A 14,310-nucleotide genomic window follows, 5' to 3' on the forward strand; every position below is an offset into this window, starting at 1 on the left:
TAAAGCACCAAGTAATGCCGCAACCGAGAAACCTACTATGAAGGGACCTTATGTGAATTTGAAGTTATTTCTCCAATCTCTTTGACACTAAAATGTAGAATTAATAATGATACAAAAATATTGCATGTATCGGCACCATCCCATGCAAATCTCAGATCTTAGACATATACAATTCAAGGAATTCACAAATACCACATATGAATCTAAAACTTGTTTTAACCTTGTTGAGAGTCATCCACTATGTTCCAATCTCAAATACACTGCCAATACGAGCCAAATGACTTCTGTTCTATTAGAACACCAACACCTAATGAAGTGACCCTACCTTTAAGCAACCGAGTGAATCCCCTCTCCGCATATACTACATCCAGCACAAATATCAAACCTGAATCATTCCAAGTTGTCCATACGTCCCAAAGGTATAATACATCATGCACTTGACAAATTTCCTTCCCCGCACTAACCTCGAAGTTGGCCCCTCTTCAAGTCATAACCAAACCACAAATATACCCAGACCAAAACTAATATAATACATGACCGCGTAGTCTGATTGTCGATAGCAGACTTCCCCACTTTGCGCGAAGCCATAGGACATAACATCTAATAATCCACAATACCATCCTTCATAAGCTCGTGCAACACCAATCCTAAGATTCCTCAAATCATCCACTAAGCGCATATTCATCCTCACGACAATCATGCCAACTTCCTCAAGTGCCCTAGATGATAATATATATCTTCCACTGAATAGAAGCCCCATATAAAACACATAACCTCAAATACTACTGACTAGCCTCAAATCAACATCCCCCATGACCTTACCATGAGCACAACAACTAGGCAATCAATTAAATCCTCCCAAGTTCGTACTCACTAACCAAATACAAGAATCCCCTACATCCTATACATGAACAACTGATAGGTCTACCAACACACCTGCATCCTCAGTCTAGACAACACATCGACACAATGATCAAGTTGTATCCCCTCAAAGTACCTCCGCAGTATCACAGTCTTTTGATGTATTGATAATATCGAGTGTGTAACATCATATACGGGTGGGTGTAAGGGAATGTAATATATACTCTTCAAGCTGAATCAATACCGCATGATAAGGAATGATAGAAGTGGCATTTCCTAATAGTTTCGTAGCCTATCGAAGATCATTACAGACATATCCGTACCGATCTGCATGACTCATAGAACTTATGGACCTAGAGCTTTGATACCAACTTATCACGACCCAAAATCCCACCTTAAGGATCTTGATGGCACCTAGTGTCTAAAACTAGGTAAGCCGATCACTTACAACAATTAAGCAGACAAACATGATATTTTGAAGTAGAGTTTAATATAAATGCAGAATAAAGGTGATACAAGCCAACATGACATTAATCAAAACAATTCCCCAAGACTAGGAAATGTGATCCAAGGTTCGCAATAGTGATTCCAACCTCGCAAATTTGAGGTTCACAAATACGAACAGTGTCTCTTATTTGCAAGACCTGCAACATCTGCCCATCACCATTAACTATGAAACATGACCAAACAAATTCGAAACGCATCTGAAACTCATACGAGCCCCTAGGGTTCCACACAAATATCCATTCAGGTCTAAAAATATCATAAGAACTCTCTCACATGATCAAATAACAAAAATAACATCCGAAACCACGAATTGGACACAAACAAATATAGAAAATTACAATGAACTCAAGAATCGCTAGAAGCACAAGCATGCGTTTGATTCCTACCAAACCAACTCGGAATGACACCCAATTTTGCATACAATTACCAAATGATGAAACAAACCTATTCCATGTCCCAAAACCAAAATCCGAACCCGATACCATAAAATCAAATAATTGTGAATCTTAGGAAATTTCAAAACCTTTAAATTGCCAACTTTCGGCAAAACAAGCTAAATCAACCTAGGAACCCCCGAATTCAATTATGGGAATATACCTAAGTTCAAAATTACCATACGAACCTATTGGAATCATCAAAATAGCATTTCAGGGTCAAATAGACAAAAGTCAAAATTGGACAACTTTTCCAACTTAAGGCTTCCTAGTTGACAATCATTTTTCTAAATCCATCCCAAACCGCTCGAAAACAAAAACAAGCGATACACATAAGTAATAATATAGAATATGAAGTTACTCATGACCTCATACTATCAAACATAATGCAATTTCTCAAAATGATCATTCGGGTCCTTACATGTCTCTTTTTGTGCATTTCTCTTTTGTTGTTTGATTTATCATCGTTTAAGGTTTGCTTTGCTACTTTTTGCATGACACCAGATTATTTTGATTTATATTAAGTGGTATCAGAGAGAGGTTCAATACATGTTCATATAGGTAGGTTTAGCTCTATTCGCAACCTATTTGACGGTAATCATAATTTTTCTCTGAGAAGTTTAACCGAAGTGCTACTCATGTTGAGACAAAATTTGTGTTAGAAATTTTGGGATGCGATCCATTGAAGGTTATATGAAATGGTGGATCAAGTTTATTTTGTCAAAAAATCCAGCCAAAGGGGGAAAATTGTTAGGTGATTGTCCTGATTTTCTTACCATATTTGTATTTTCCTATTCCTTGAGGGAAATATAACATATTTACCATAATTAGGTTTTCCTTTTCCTTAATGGAAATTATGGTAAATATGTTGCACTTCCTTCAAGGAATTGAAAAATACAAATATGGTAAAAAAAATCAGGAAAAACACCTAACAGTTCTCCCTATTGGCCTGAATGTTTGCTGACATAATAAACTTGATCCACCTTTTTCCCATAACCATCAACAAGTCGCATCTCCAAATCTCTACCACAAATTTTCTTTGTTGGCCCCACGTCCTTCAATGCAAACAATTTGCGCAACTGCTTCTTAAGGACTGCAATTCTGGATTTTTCTTGCAAACAATAAACATATCATCCACATAAAGCAATGAGATAATAAAATCATCATCAGAAAACTTCTGGAAGAGTACTCAATGATTAAGAAATTTTCTTATACCTTTGTTTTTCTATGACAAATTCAAACTTCAAATACTATTACCTTGGAGCTTGTTTCAATCCATACATGCTCTCTTTTAATTTGCAGACAAAGAATTAATTTCCCTTAGTTACAAAACCCTTAGGCTGCTTTATATAAATTGCCTCATCTAAACCACCATGAAGAAAGGTAGTCTTTACATCCATATGCTCAACCTCTAAATCTAGACTTGCGGCTAAGACTAGAACCATATGAATAGAAGACATCTTCACAATAGGGGAGAAAATTTCATCAAAGTCGAATCCCTTCTTCTAGCCAAAACCTTTAACAACTAACCACGCCTTGTATCTAGGCACAAATACATGTTGATCTTTCTTTACTCCGAATATCCATTTGTTTGATAAATCTCTCTTACCTTTCGACAATTTCATTAACTCATCTGTGCCATTATCATGGAGTAACTTCATCTCATCTTCCATGTGGCTTCCATCCACTAATCTTTGTGAGTATCTTGTATGGCTTCATCATAACTCTCAAGTTCTCACATATTTGTCAAAATTACGTACTCATCAAGAGGGTAGCCACATGGATATTTGCTTCTCCCTTGTACATCTTCTAAGAGAGGTTTCAGGAGCATTCAAAGTAGTTACTTGCGCAGGAATTGGTTGCTGGTCAATCATAACTTCATCAATTGGAGCATCCATAAAATTAACACCGTGATGATCATTTTGATCTTGAATACTATCTTTATTACTGTCTTGGGTTCCTTCATGTGTAATAGGTTCCTTATCAATACAAACAAGATCAATATCAACTAAGCTCTCATTACTTTGAGAATCTACCTTTTCAGCTTTATCAATATCTTCAATAGTATGGTCTTCAATGAATACTGCATCACGACTTCTATTAAGTTTATTATCAACTAGATCATAAAAACAATAGCCAAATTCATCTTGACCGTAACCAATAAAGATTAACTACTTTGTTTTGACATCCAACATCGATATCTCATCTTTAGGAACATGCACATAAGCTTTACACCTAAACAATCTCAGGTGATCGATCATAAGAAACATCTTTGTCAAACAAAACTATGTTTGGATATCACCATCCAAAACAACATTGAGGGATACATTGATAACATAAGAAACTGTGTTAAGTGCTTTAGCCCAAAATGTATTTTGATGTTTAGAATAGAAAAGCAAGAATCTAACTCTCTCAAGTAGAGTTCTATTTATCCTCTCTACCAAATCATTCAATTGAGGTGTCTGGGAGGAGTTTTCTGATGACGAATCCTTTATTCTTTGCAATATTTATCAAAAGGACCAAAATATTCAGCACCATTCTCAATGCGATTATATTTTAAATTTTTCCCTCGTCTATCTCTCAACTACGGACTGAAATTCATTGAATACGCCAAAGTGCTTTTTCTTTGGATTTTAAAGGATATACCCAGAGCTTGTGAGAATGATCACCAATAAAGGTCACAAAGTAATATGTTCCGCCTTTTGACTTTACTTTAAAAGGACCACAGAAATCAAAGTGTACTAGCTCCAATAATTAGGGCTTTTTTGAAGGAGGATGGCTATGAAAGGAAACATTTTTTTGTTTGCCATAAAAATAATGGACACACCTTTTCAGCTTTGCTTGTTTTACTCCAGAAAATAAAATTTCTTAGCTAGACACATAATCCCCCTCTTGCTCATATGACTCAATCTTGTGTGCCAAAATTATGATAAAGTGTCACTTTCCACCAAATTTATGGTGTCATTAAGAATAGAGCCCTATGTCACATATAATGAGAAGACTTAACTCTTCGAGCCACTACTAATGAGCCCTTGGTGAGCTTCCATTGCCCATTAGAGAGGGTATTATAATAACCTTAATCATCTAATCTTCCTGCGGAGATCAAATTGAAAGGAAAGTCTAGAGCATGCTTGACATTTTGAACAATTAACATTAAACCATTATTAGTTTTCAAATGCATTGTGCGAACACCAAATACCTTAACCTCAGTGGCATTGCCCATCTTCAATATTCTAGAGTCAACATGAGTATAAGATGAGAAAAAGTCTTTTCTTGGTGTGACATGTGAGGTAGCTCTAGAATCTACTATCTATCTCGTCTAATGGGATACCAAATTAATGATGTTTTATTCATAATAAAAAAGAAGGTCATCTCAAACAATAACAACAACATTATTCTCGTTATTTTAAACTTTTGTTCCTTCTCTAATGTCTTGCTTCAACTTGTGGCAGAACCTTTTTGATATGTCCTCTCTTGCTACAGTGGTTGCAGGGATAATTTTTATACTTGGCCCTTGACTTAGTTTTGCTTTTATCTCTTCTCCTCGAACCTATTGTTCTATCTCGCCCCCAGTTTTTCGTAACCAAAGTATCTATTTGTGAGGATGAACCCTGAGATTTTCTCTTTACTTCCTCGTTCAATGCACCACTCTTAGCATATTCCATGGTCAACTTACCACCAGGAACTGAATTTATCAAAAAATACGAAGAGTTTCCCAAGAGTCTGGAAGAATATTAAGAAGTCAAAGTACTTGTACCTCATCATCAAAATTAACTCTCATTCTAGATAGCTGATCAAGTACGCTTTGAAAATAATTTATGTGATCAATGATAGGACTGTGGTCCTTGTATTTAATAGGATTGCCCTCATTTATGTGATAAAGGATGCCTTGTGATCAATAAGGTACTCAAGAGGTTCAATATGACATATGCAAAAGTGGATAGTATCCGTCTTGCCAAACACTTTAAACTGAGTATTAGTTAGAGCTCCTCTACTGATAAAGAGAAAAAAGAGATGTCTCATATTCCTTACACTTCTATTATTGGTAGTTTGATGTATGCTATGGTTTGTACTAGACCAGATGTTGTACATGTCATTGGTAATATTAGTAGATTCCTTTCTAATACTGGAAAGAAACAGTGGGATGCAGTAAAATAGATATTAAGGTATCTGAAAGGTATTGTTACACCCCATGTTTTCATACGTAAGAGTACATATAAGTCAATTGATGTATGCTCAAAAATGAGATTGTCTTTAAAAGTACATAAAGTAAGTTAATAATGTTACCGTGGAGGTTACAAATATTTAAGATCATGAATACCAAGTACCAAGAGGATAGAAGTCTTAGAAGCTACACGAATTGAAGAAAATAAGTTTCGTCGCAAGTCGACAAGTTGGATTGTTATAACATGTACTTTTAGGGTGAGACTAGGGTGCTTAACATTATAAGGAGGTTATATTATGAGTTGTTATAGTCGTATGATATTCGTGTGCTATGTTTTGAAGTCAAGCGAGTTGTGGAACAAAAGTTGGCAAATGTCATCACAAGTTACATTCATAAATGTGCTGAAAATTAAGTCAAATGTAGCTGAGATTTTGTCCAAATCTAATTGGAATTAAAGGGTGATATACCTACCAAATTGAAGACCTATAATTCTAGTTTCTAACATATTTAACTGTTTGTAGATATGACATAGTCTGGAGAGATATTTCTATTTTTGCAAGACTACATAAGCACCTCCCATGGGACCCACAAAGTCGGTGTAAAACTCCAGCTTGCATTTATGTCAATTATAAGTTGTTTTAACTCATTTTTCTCATCCAAAACAGTTCATAAATGCTCCTAAATTCTCTCTAAGGGTTTCTCCATGACTCTAGGGTTAAAACCTAATATAAAAATATGAATCTAATGCTAGAAATCCCGTGGTGCTTGCTAGATCATAGTTCTTCATCTTGTGGCTGTTTTGGAGGGTTCTTCAAAGGTAAGTAACCTTAGTTTCATCTTGTTCTTGTTGATTAAAGTAATAATCAGTCCCTCCTTTATATATATATATATATTTAAGGCAAACTACAAGTGTTTACACAACAACTTGAACACCAAAAGATGATTCAAGAAGAGAATACAACACCTATAGTGTTGTGGTGTCATTGAGTATTGTTGAGGGCTGTGCCTGGCTGAAAATTCATGTTTTTTGTACTTATTAAGATGAGTATAACATCCTACTACACATTCTTGAAGTTGTTTGTGTGTTGGTCCCATTATTTGAGAAAATACTTCAAGAGGAGACTTGAAATAGTTTGAGATGTTATTGTTTTTAATGGACTGTTTCAGAAAGGTTTGTTTCCTTGTTGGGTCATCATATGTCAAGTATTCTCTTATGTTTAATTATATTTATCTCATGATAGCCTTTCCGACTCATTTACCCATGATAGTATGATAAGAAATATATGTTACATTGGTACTCGGTTGAGTTAGGCACCGGGTGCCTATCGTGGCCCTTCAGTTTGGGTCATGACAGGTGCTGCAGATTTGAAGTTGTGCTTTGGTAGTGGCAAGCTTGAACTTGTTTGTCACATAGACTCTAATTTAGGAGGCAATCACGATGATTCAAGATCCACTTTCGATTATTTGATCTCCTTTGCAAGGGGGCTGTTTCTTATCAATCTAGATTACAGAAGTGCATAGCTCTATCCACTACAGAAGCCGAATGAATTGATGTCACTGAAGTGCCAAAAAATTATTATGGATGAAGGAGTTTATTAATAATCATAGTGCTATATGTCTCACCAAGAACTCCACTTTTCATTATCAGACGAAACACATAAATTGAAAGTATCATTGGATAATAATAGAAGTAAAAGAGAAATTATTTGAGGTTGAGAAGATACACATTGATGACAATCCTTCAGATACGCTAATAAAAGTGATGGTTGCAGATAAGCATGAGTTTTGCAGAAAATTGGCAGGCATGAAGCAGGTCAATAACTCCTCTGATTGAAGACAAATTTGGCCCCTTTGATAGAGGTAGAGTTTGTTGGGCCATGCCTATGTTGTACATCTAAAGTCCCAATGACCAAATTCTATTTTCTTTTGGTTTCCATTCCTACTTAGATTTGAATTTGATTGTTGTATACGGCTAAAATCGGAAAGCCCGATTTTATGATCATTATCACATCCCATAGCCCGTCTTCAGAAGGCCCGAGGCCCAGTTCGAGGCTCGACCCAGAGGGTTCCGTATGATTGACCTCGGGGCAGAGCAAATCGGCGACTACGATGAACGAGTGGGAGACTCCGAAGTCACGTGATTAAAGCTGACCAAGCCTATTGACTAGCACAAGCCCGTACCGTGGCATTAAAGGGTTGTACCAGCCGCATACCTTTGTAATAAATGCATATGTACTATGTTTAGATTCCCCCTCTAATATAAAGGGGACCCTTGTTTTTTTTGCACACATGATATTCAATACAAGAACAAGAACATTCTCTGCTCTCTAATTCAAACATATTCTCCCTCGATTTCGTTGCTTATATTTATTACACTGCTTACATTTATTGTGTTTTCATTGATTGTTCTTCAATTATTACTCATCATTGATCATAAAGAGCCCTCATTAAAGCTCTTAGAATTGCTAGTCCTTCATCGGCCATCTCTAACTCAAACTCATTAGCTTAACCCCGAGGCCCAGTATAGGCCAGCTCGAGGCCCAAGTCCTCGACTTCTCGGTTTGCATAGTATTCTATTTTCAAGCTCTTATCTTATTTTCTAGTCTCACACTTAGCATCTACTGCCTAACAACTAGCATAAAAATAAATCACATATTTTTAGAACCACAAAATCAAATCTAATTATTATTACCATTTTCGAGGTAAACAATTATTATTTCTCTTTGGAGTTGGTTTTGGCTTTAAGAGAAAGCACTACTCATTATCTATAAATAGAGAAACCTTGGAGAATTTTTTCTTGTTCATTTGTGTAAGTTCTTGAAAGACTTTAGCACAAAAGAGTGGCTTCTGAGAGAGCTTCCATTAAGAGATAAGAGAGAAGAAAAAGTGTTCATTTTGCTTGCGTTAAATCACGTTTCCCGATTCTTTCACCGTGGATCATGCTAAAATTTTGACTGAATGTTCCTAACATCATGATCTTTAATTTGAATAGTGGAGACAAATGTGGAGGCCCGTAGTATTTACAAAGTAGCCTTATAGGGTTTGAGAGTATTGTTTAGGAAGAGAATTTCGGGATAAGTGTTAGCCTACTACTTGTGTTTGCCTCTTTGTGAAGTTGTTCTCTCAATATGTTGTACTCTATTTTATATAATGGATTGATCATCTTCGTCGTGGATGTAGATCAATTGACTGAACCACGTTAAATGTTTGTGTCTCTTTTGGTATGTTTCACTTTTGTTGTATGATTTATCGTCGTTTAAAATATTTTTACTAGCTTCTGCATGACACCTGATTATTTAGATCCTAACACTTTATACACTCTCAATATAACTCCATAGTAATCCTATGTTCGATTAGAGGTATTAGCTAAAAGTAGGATAAGTTATATTACAATCATGAGATTAACTATCCCTAATGAAAGGTAAAATAGATAATTTTAATTATAAACTCGGGATGACTTGATTTTGAACAAGAGGACACTTAAAAATTAATACATAAAGAATGTTAAGTTTAGCTTTTTTTTCAAGCTACCATAGTCGATAAAGGTCAATTCACAACATTAAAAGGGTGAGTCCAAAGGGAAAAAGGTATTAACACCACATTGATCCTTCGACAAACTCACAAACCTATTTAAGGTGAGTATTAAATAGGTAAGGTAGCAGATATCAAATAAAATTAATTAATGTACACATAAGTTGATCGGACCCAACAATTATCAAATAAAAATAAAAAAACACGAGGTTAGAGAATGCTCTTATCACTCGTCTGTTGAGTAACAATTTTCAAAGAGTTTTATAATGTCCTAAGCTACTAATCTGTGCCTAATATTTCGGGTTGGATGTACCAATTCTTTCGGATTCTTAGGCGACACATTTAAAATGTCTACTACCAATCATGTAATTAATCAAAGGTAAGATATGTTAAGAAATTGATCCAATGGGTCAGTAAGAAACTATATTTCATCACTACATGTCTTCATGTCTACAACTGCAACTCTAACTCTTATTTACAGTGAAATGCAGAGGCTTTCTGTTGGCGTTCTTTATATTTGCACACTAAACACAATTCCAGTGGGGTTATACTATTAATCATGTGTATAAATATAATATATTATAATAAGTAATATGATTAAAAGTGTAAGTAGCAGATAGTTGCGATATACAGTTGGATAGCTAAGAATCTCGTCAAAGATGTTCAAATTTTAAAAAAGTCAATATTTTTTTAAAATTAATGGATATACAATTTTTTTAAAATCAAACGACACAAGATATAGCTAAACCCTAAAATATATGTTATAAAACTATAATTTTATAAATAAAAACTGACAAAATAATAACAAATAAATTATATTAATAAAGGCAATCATAAAACCAAAGGAAAGAGAGAGTTGATAGAATTTTGTAGATTGTGGAGAGGTTTGTGTTATAGATATTTTTGTAAAGCTTAACTTTTAAATTTTAGATTCGTTTAATAAGTAACTTTTTATTAAAGTACTAGTTTGTCACGACTGAAAATTCCACCTCAAGGTCGTGATGGCTCCTAGCCGACCTTGCTAAGCAAGCACACTTACAAGCAACAAATAAAGTCCATTTTTATTATTTTACAGAGAGATGTAGCAATAAAACATTGGAATCACTCGAAAAAGTGATAGTATCTGATAAAACCCAAGCACGGCCTAAATACGGCTAACACATTGCGCCCTCAAGACTAGGTGGCACAAGTACCTGAGGAAGCTACAAGAGTGAAATCAAGTCTGTATACATGTCATGGTGTCTTAAATACAAATAGATTGAAATAAATAAAGGAACTGGGACTCCAGAACCGCGAGATATATCCGTAAAGTGCAGCTCACCCAAAGTCTCCTTGATATCTCCCAGTTCAATCAGGAATCTGCTGTAGGACCGACCCATGGATCGGCGCAAAAATATGCGCAGAAGGAAAGTATGAGTACACCACAGTCGATGCTTAGTAAGTATCAACTCTAACCTTGAAGAAGTAGTAGTGATGCTAGATGCTTATGAATACTTACCATACGGATATAACAACAAAATAAGAACTGAACAGTGAATAATGTCATGAATATCAAGAATCAAAAGATATCGGCAGCTGAAAGGTACTAAGCATGCTTTTCTAGCACAAAAATAACCATACGCTGCACTGATCTGGAATTAACAGATAGCATGCTAAAAATAACAGAGCCGGATCACAAACGATTCGTAGCAATAAAATTTACTTGGTTTCTTTATCTTTCTACATGCTAGATGGAAATTAATCGTAACCGCCCGAACATTGCTATGGTCATAGAAGCCCCCCCCCCCCCCCCCAAACCATTAGATTGAAGCGGTGGTGGAGAAACATCCGGCAGACACATGGAGATAAAATCAAAACGCACTCGGGAGCTGCATTGATGCATGTTCGGGAAAACATGGTACTCATGAAGCTGCTAATTGAATTCTTGGACCCCGCCTAGGCAATTTTCAATTTCATTAGTTATGAGATGACTTCCACACTCGAGGAAGTCCCTAGCTTTACGGAACAGCCATTTGTTAGACAAACACCATACTACCAGTATCATACCAGGTCATAGGTTCCTATATGCTTTAGGATTGAAGGACCACCGGCACTTGGGGAGTGTTGAAGATGGATGCATAAGCTTGGACCGATAGTTTTAATGGTTCGGCACCTAGAGGGTTATGTCAGGTACCGGGAAGAATTTTTGTATGACAAACGACCTTTGAGAGCATTCGACTCATAACCTTTGCTCCTGCACTATTGGGTAACCTGATCAGCGAAGAGGAAGAATAAATATCAATGTTTTCCCATGGTTTTAGCCACATTACAAGGAAATCTGAGGGTAATTCTTGTCCTGATGCTTCTGGCAAAAATGTTTCGGGCTCTATCAACATGCTCCAGCGGTTATGATTTCTTCAAGCTTTAAACTTGCTGCTACAAGTATGGGAAATAGAATATTTCTTCCTGAGGGAACCCACCATAGGCTACTTTGTAGGAACCAGTAACATAATTGGGAGTCATGAAGAGCGGATGCGGCATTAGAAAGAACCCTGTGGACAAGAGGAGTCGTGTGCATTCCTGATCCATCTTACTGGAGAGTGTGTTCAATGGAAGCTTTCTTAGATGAGCTGGGAGCTTAGGTGAGAAGACCCGAGAAGTACTTCATTGAGTTCATTAAACTAGAGAGGTTTCTGTCACGTCCAAAGACCTGAAGAGGCGTCGCCGGCACCCGGTACCATACTCAGCCCGAGCATACCACTCTGTAACTGTGAACTCTACAGGGGTAACCCTCAACTTAGGCCGATGAGACCATATTCTGAATTATTTGAAAATAACGCCTCTTTCATCTATGGTGTAAACATACCCAAAAGCTGATATATATATATATATATATAACTGTGTAGGCCGGAAAAACCGCCAAGAACATCTACTGATATACAAAATATACAAGACTCGTCTACAAGCCTCTAGAGATAACTGAACTGTACCAATTCGGTACAGGGCCTCGACCTACCCATCAAACCTGTATATATAAAATGGACTCCAAGGTCTAGACCTGGTAACTCCGAGGAAGTGGAGCTTACCAACCAAGCTGATGTTTGACTTTGTCTGTTGGGAGGGTCTGTCCAACTATCAATCAGGACCTGCAGTCATGAAATGCAGCGTCTCCAACAAAAGGGACGTCAGTACAAAATGATGTACCACGTATGTAAGGCAACAAAATAACTAGAAGCTGAAATTGAACTGATAATATAATAACTAAAAGTAACTAGGAGTCAAAGATAATCTAAAGATATGCTTATAAGGCTCAACTCTCTCAATATAGTAAGTAAAATAGTTGTCCGACCTTATAAGGCTCGGTATGTGTAACTGCTCTGTCATAGTAGGCTCGATAATAGGCGCTCGACCATACTAGGCTCTGTATCTCGGCCATTCTAGGCTTGCTCATAGGCGCTCTTCCATAGTAGGCTCGGTATATCACTTACGATCTGATCAGAGGTTGCCCAATAAGGGCCTACCCACCGATTATATCTCGGTGGTGGTGAAAATACTATAATACTGTATATATATAGACCCTCTACTCTCTTGACTGGAGGAAGACAATACTTAACTAAATAGAAAGTCCCAATAAGGGAGAATACTGTAGTAACTTGTGAGACTAGGATAATATGAATAAATTCAGAAATACAAACTTCTCTTTATGTCTCGTTATCAAACACATATCGTCATGTGATCATGCCAAAATGAAGGAAAGGTTTAGCGTTAACATACCTTAACCTCATTGAGTCCTTAATAGCTTCCAAGAACCTTTTCAAACAACATAACTCATTCTACCATAGCATAAGGTGATTCAAAATCAGTGCTGAATAAAGGTTAAGTCTGTAACTTAAGATAGTAGTTCGTTTTATGTAAATTTAAGCAGCATCTCTCTTGTAACAAGGGCCTCATCCAATACCATATAACAACAACAACCAGAGTAATAATACAATAAGAACAACACCAACAATAGGGTTCAGAATATTTAATTAACAAGTCATCTGTAACGCCCCAAACTTTTGGGGGGGGGGGGAGGGGCGAGACCGGAACCCGGTGCCTCACCTAACCTCGCGTACCAACATGTAACTAAGGGATTTTGAACATATAATGTCATACTTTGGCCATGGGCTACATTGCAAGACAATTGCGAATACTGACTATATATCAATATAAAGTTGGGCCGACAAGACCGTCATAACTATTACAGCTGGCAAACCAACAAAATGTACATAAAAGGCCTATAAGCCCAACATACTGCATTAACCGACCGGATATGTCTACAAGCCTCTACTGATGGATGTACTGTGATTGGAACAGGGCCCCAACCTACTTATAGCATATATACATATATACACAAGATGTACGTAAAGTGCTAGACCCGATAACTCTAAAGGTCATAGAGCTTACTAATCAAGGTGATGAAGAGGTCTACCCGTCTGTCTTTCAGAACCTGCACGCTTGAAATGTAGAGCCCCCAGAAAAGGGACGTCAGTACGAAATAATGTACCGAGTATGAAGGCAATATACTGAAAGCTGAAACTGAACTGATAATATAATAACTGAAAGTAACTAGGAGTCAAAGATAATTTAAAGATATGCTTACTTGCTGATACTGACTCAACTCACTCAATATAGTAAGTAAAATAGATGTCCAGCCTTATAGGACTTGGTATATATAACTGCTCTATTATAGTAGGCTCGCTCATAGGCGCTCGACCATACTAGGCTCTGTATCTCAGCCAACTGGGCTCGTTCATAGGCGCTCGGCCACATTAAGCTCGGTATATAACTTAC

The sequence above is a fragment of the Nicotiana tabacum genome, chromosome 10 (assembly GCF_000715075.1).
Source record: "Nicotiana tabacum cultivar K326 chromosome 10, ASM71507v2, whole genome shotgun sequence".
In the NCBI taxonomy this organism is placed as follows: Eukaryota; Viridiplantae; Streptophyta; class Magnoliopsida; order Solanales; family Solanaceae; genus Nicotiana; species Nicotiana tabacum.